A 6,437-nucleotide genomic window follows, 5' to 3' on the forward strand; every position below is an offset into this window, starting at 1 on the left:
TCGGCTACTTTTTTCTCTGCACATTTGTCTGAGTCTCCTTCTAAGAATCTGTGTGTGTGTGTGTGTGTGTGTGTGTGTGTGTGTGTGTGTGTGTGTGTGTGTGTGTGTGTGTGTGTGCGTATTTACAGTATGTATGTATGTATGTACAGTGTGTGTGTGTGTGTGTGTGTGTGTGTGTGTGTGTGTGTGTGTGTGTGTGTGTGTGTGTGTGTGTGTGTGTGTGTGTGTGTGTGCTCGTGCGTGCGTGTGTCCTCTTATTCACACAGTTCTATTTATTACGTCACGCCTTTTCACTTCTCATCGCTCAATCTCTCCATCTTATCACCCTTTCCCAAATTTACTCTCTCTCTTTTCTGTCTATTTCAACTTCTACTAAATATATGCGAGAAAAAAGCAATTGCAAAAATATACCCAGCCTGACAGAGCGAAAAATTACCGAGATTAGCAAGATAGGGTTAAAACGTCACAGGCAAAGGTCAGAGAGGGGGAGAGAGAGAGAGAGAGAGAGAGAGAGAGAGAGAGAGAGACGTAACCATCAGGCGTCTCTGTATTTATCTCTATGTATTTCTTGTCTACATATGTGCGTGTGGGTGTTATAAGAATCAATGTAATTTTGCTGCACATCAAAGGTCAAGGTCACCGGGGTCAAAGGTCAGGGTCAAGATTCGGGGCTTTGTCGTAAGAATGCCTAATCCGATCGAGGTCACGCTTGGCCATTAAATTCAGTGCGGGTCAAGGACGAGGTTATTTAATTTCATCATAGGTCAATCAAGTCAAGGTCAGGGTAAGAGGTCAAGGTCATAGATCAAGTTCTGAGGTCAAGGTAGGTCAAGGTCAGAGGTCAAGGTCAAATTTAAAGTCACGGTGTCTAAACTTCCGAGACAAGGCTACGGACTCACCTTTGTACCTGTAATTATCTGATTAATTTTTGTACTCCCGTTATCAGCCTCCCGTCACTGTGCTCACGTCACTCGTAAAGGTTATCTGACATACTGAGTGATGGACAGGGGTTTACTGCCACTCCATTTATAAAACCTTTTCATTGTGAGTCGTTCTCTTTAAGCTGAACACAATCGTCAGGCGGTAACAAGAGGAAAAGGTTGTAGTGCTGAAGGGGTTAAATGAGGCTTCTTCTTGTTCTTCCTTTTCTGCTTCTTCTTCTTCCTCCTCCTTTCTTCTTCTTCCTCTTCCTCCTCCTCCTCCTTCTCCTCTTCTTCTTCTTCTTCCTGTTCCTCCTCCTCCTCTTCTTCTTCTTACCCTTGTTCTCCCTCCTCTTTCTATTCCTCTTCCTCCTCCTCTACTTCTTCTTTCTCTTCATCTTCTTCCTCGTCTTCTTCTTCTTCTTCTTCCTCCTCCTCCTTCACTACGGGCATTCTTAACATGCTGAATAAAATCGTCTGGTACTAAACTACGTGAGCTATTTCGTATACACACACACACACACACACACACACACACACACACACACACACACACACACACACACACACACTTCCTCTCTTTTTTTCGTTAGTTATTTTCCACGTTAATCCTGCCAGAAAAATATAATCGCCAATTTAAACTATAATCTTACTTGTTATATAGACTTCAATTACCTTATCGTTTTTTTTTTTCGTCCTTTTCCAAATATCATGACGTATTTTGTGGTATATTTTTGTAAAGAATAAATTATTTTACTGAAGTCTCCCTGAAATCTATATATATATATATATATATATATATATATATATATATATATATATATATATATATATATATAAGTATATATATATATATATATATATTTTTTTAAAGAAGAACCCAAGACTGATATCCCGCAAAGATGTACTATTTGACGCTGACCTGGATAGTATGGTGTAATTAGCAAAATAAATCGCTTAGGGAACGGTGTTAGGGAGCTTCCTTAACCGAGAATTAGGGCGGTAAGGTGTAATAACATAAATAAATCGCTTACGAAAAGGTGTTAGCCAGCCTCCTTAACCGACGAGAATACAAGCCTTAATCAGTGAGAGAGAGAGAGAGAGAGAGAGATTAACCTGTCTTCCTCATTGTTATCTTATTTCCTTTTTTCTCTAACTCTCTCACTCTGACTTCCTTCTTCTCCTCTATGCTTCCTCACTTCCTTATATTTCCTTCTCTCTCATCTCCCTCCTCCTTGTCCTACTCCCATTTTGTCTCTCTCTCTCTCTCTCCTCCTCTCTCTCCCTCCCTTCCAACCACTCCTCCTTCACTACTAACGAAGCTATTCTACCTCCCTCCCTCCCTCCCTCTTTTCATCCCTCCCTTCCTTCCTTCTCTCTCCACTTCCCTCCTTTCCTCCACTGTTTCTCCCTCTCCCTGCCTTCTCAACCCTCCCTTTTCCCTCCCTCTCATCTCTCCATTTCTCCAATCTCCTCCCTCCCATCCCCCTCCCTCTCACCCTTCCTTTCCTCCACTCTCTCCCTCCCTCTCTTTCGTCTCCTCCTCCAACCCTTCCTCCCTATTCTTGTCAAGTGTTTTCTCTCCCTTCCTCCTCGCCCCCACATTCCCATTCTCTCTCTCTCTCTCTCTCCATCCCTATTCTTGTCGAGTGTTTTTCCTAGTTTCCTCCTCGTCCCCATATTCCCCTTTTACCTCTCTCTCTCTCTCTCTCTCTCTCTCTCACACACACACACACACACACACACACTCTCCCTATCTCTCTCTCTCTCTCACACACACACACACACACACACACACACACACACACACACACACACTCTCCCTATCTCTCTCTCTCTCTAAATTAAAATGTCATGACACTCGAAATCCATGTTTAGATCATATTCTTTACGTAAGTCGGAGATATGAATGAGAGAGAGAGAGAGAGAGAGAGAGAGAGAGAGAGAGAGAGAGAGAGAGAGAGAGAGAGACAGACAGACAGACAGACAGACAGACAGAGAGAATAGCAGTCCCATCCCAGCGAGTTAGTTCCCCCCCCATCCTCTATCTATAATCAGTCGTACAGGAAATCAGTGAGAAGCAACGAATATCAGAAGTGGAAACTCTTGAAGGAAACTTTACAGGAACGTTGGAAATTAGACTGAAGGTAATTTTTCATGCTCATTGTATGTATGTATGTATGTATGTCTATCTACTTATGACTGTTTTTATGTACGTATTTCTGTTGCCATGTGTCCTGTGTATACTTACGCTTAAGGTATACACTAGACAAGAACACATACATACATACATACAGATATACAGTCTTTATATATACGTACATACATTCTCGCTCCCTCTCTCTCTCTCTCTCTCTCTCTCTCTCCCTCTCTCTCTCTTTCCAGCCTACTCAGATACATGGTTGCTCACTGCTGACTCTCTCTCTCTCTCTCTCTCTCTCTCTCTCTCTAATCAATAGGGGGTCTCACCTGGACTGATTCACGGGAAACCAAACACGTGACATGCCCTTGGTTCCTCTCTCTTTAATTTCTCTACCACTTTCTCACTTCTCTCGCTCACTTTCTCCCATAAGTGGGTCTGATTTATTTCTGGTCTCTCTCTCTCTCTCTCTCTCTCTCTCTCTTCCATGTCACTACAAATCCCCACTGAGCGTATTTTTCGCGTGATGTGTGTGTGTGTGTGTGTGTGTGTGTGTGTGTGTGTGTGTGTGTGTATCTTGCCTCACACTGCTTCCCGTGAGGTACCACTACGATAATACTTATGCATCATCATAACCATCATCATCATCATTATTATCATCACCATCATCATCATCATCGTCATCATCCCCAACTATTCTTGCCTGTGTTCCCTTACGCTGCTTGAGGGATGAGTGAGTTATAAAGGACGTGCGTAAGTCCGTGCTTGCGTTAGTCCGTGCGTGCGTAAGTCCGTGCGTGCGTAAGTCCGTGCGTGCGTTAGGTTTCTGCGTCGTCTTTTGCATTGCCTACCTTTTGCGTGCAGTCCCTTGTCTTACGCAGCTTATCCGGAGAGAGAGAGAGGCGTAACTGGGGTCAATCCTGTGCGTCATACTAACTTCATACGCCAACTTCCCGCGTATAATGTGCTGTTTTACGATGGTGTTAAACGTATGACGAGTGTATGAGAGGAGTATATGCGTATTAGGGGGGTATGGAAAGTGTACAATGCGTATGTGGGGTGTATAAGAGGTGTATATTCGTATGATGCGTGTACTGAAAGGTGTATATGCGTATGTGGGGTGTATGAATGGTGTATTATGCGGTAACAGCTCTGCGTCATCATCGTTATAATCATCCACTTTCATTCACCTACATGACACCCCTGAAAAAAAAAAAAAAAAAAAATCCTCATCTATAATTTTTCCTGAGGTGAATAAAATCGCCTTCAGGTGGTGGCAAGATTAACCCATTCAGCCCTTTTTTTTTTTCCTTTCAGCCCGAGGACTTTCTTTCTGAATGAATCGTGTCCGCCTACCACTTAACAAGGTCATTATCGGCTTAGGCAGTTAACACCTGTGGACGATGAATGAGAGAGAGAGAGAGAGAGAGAGAGAGAGAGACCCACACCCACCACTGTACCCACACCTGTCCTACACACCCTGGATCATCCCCCTACACCCCCCACCCCCGCCACACCCAGGCTAATCACAACACCTGCCTAACCCCCTCCCCTCCCCTCCCCTCTCCCCCTACCTTTCTTATCTTCCTACCTCACCTCACCTGCCTCATCTTAACACCTGCAATCTCTCTCTCTCTCTCTCTCTCTCTCTCTCTCTCTCTCTCTAATACGCTGACTAACCCCACCCAGGACACTGGTGAGGTAACCGCTAAATCACAGCAGGTTACGCTTATTTTTAGCGAAAGCAGCTCAAGTCTTCAGGTATTTCCTTGACTTCCTGATTTTCCCCTAACCCAAGTGAATCAGGTGATTTTTTATTTATTTTTTATTTGGTTACCGTAGAGCACAATGATGATGATGATGATAATAATAATAATAATAATAATAATAATAATAATAATAATAGTAGTAGTAGTAGTAGTAATAATAGTAGTAGTAGTAGTAGTAGTAGTAGTAGTAGTAGTAGTAGTAGTGGTGGTGGTGGTGGTAGCAGTAGTAGTAGTAGTAGTAGTAGTAGCTGCAGTAGTAGTAGTAATGTGATAATAATAATAATAATAATAATAATAATAATAATAATAAATAAATACTCTAAACGTGTGATAGGGTAAACAAGGCTTGATATAATTAAGATAACCGTTATGCAAATCTCCCTCTCTCTCTCTCTCTCTCTCACTTCCTTTTCCTCCTTCACTTCCTCTCTCACTTCCTTTCTCACCGTCTCTCATATTTCCGCTGTTTGTTCCCTCTTAACCGTTTCTCTGTGTGTGTGTGTGTGTGTGTGTGTGTGTGTGTGTGTGTGTGTGTGTGTGTGTGTGTGTGTGTGTGTGAATATTAGATGGCTAGACACACACAGGCACTGATGTAGACTTCACCAGCGTGTGTGCTCTCGGTAAATAAAAGCACAAGATCCCGGAGTTCACCGCATTTATATACAGGTGCTCCATACATTAATTTATACACAGGTGGTCCATGCATTAATTTATATAATGAGATTCCCTAACATCTTTTCCTTACCGATTTATTTTTGTATATGGCTGGTTAATATCCTGTACGTTATTTCAGGAGAGTATGGAGATGTTTGAAGGATTTGTATAGGACGCTGAGGTACAATAAGCATAATAAATCGCTTAGGAAAAGGTGTTACGGTGCTTCATTAACTCATTCATCTATATCAGTGTCTGCTCTGCATCTGTCATTCTGATCCTACTTCACTGTCATACCCGTGCCCACACCAGCAGACTGTGTGTGTGTGTGTGTGTGTGTGTGTGTGTGTGTGTGTGTGTGTGTGTGTGTGTGTGTGTGTGTGTGTGTGTGTGTGTGCTTTTGAGGGTTGCGTGCGCCTGTAGCCATGGTAACGCGTGTGTGTGAATGTCTGCTTGGATGTGGGCGGTTAGGAAAGAGAGAGAGAGAGAGAGAGAAAGAGAAAGAGAGACAGACAGACAGAGAAAGAGAGAGAGAGAGAGTGAGTGAGAGTGAGCAAGCGTGGGTGTCAGTGTGAATATGAGAGAGAGAGAGAGAGAGAGAGAGAGAGAGAGAGAGAGAGAGAGTGAGTGAGAGTGAGCAAGCGTGGGTGTCAGTGTGAATATGAGAGAGAGAGAGAGAGAGAGAGAGAGAGAGAGAGAGAGAGAGAGAGAGAGAAAGCGTGGGTGTGCAATCCTTCAATGGACTTAAATACCAAGCCTTTCATTCACGGCACAAAGAGAGAGAGAGACGGAGGGAGGGAGGGAGGGAGGGAAGAAGAAGGAAGGTAAGGAGAGGGAGGAAGGGAGGAAAAGAGAGAAAGAAGGACGGGAGAGAGGAAGGTTGGAAGGGAAGGAGGGAAGAAGGAAGAAGCAGGAAGGTAAGGAGAGGAAGGGGTGGTAGGAAGGAAGGAAGGA

Source organism: Coenobita brevimanus, chromosome 61, assembly GCF_032717465.1.
Source record: "Coenobita brevimanus isolate Jiangsu-jjx chromosome 61, ASM3271746v2, whole genome shotgun sequence".
In the NCBI taxonomy this organism is placed as follows: Eukaryota; Metazoa; Arthropoda; class Malacostraca; order Decapoda; family Coenobitidae; genus Coenobita; species Coenobita brevimanus.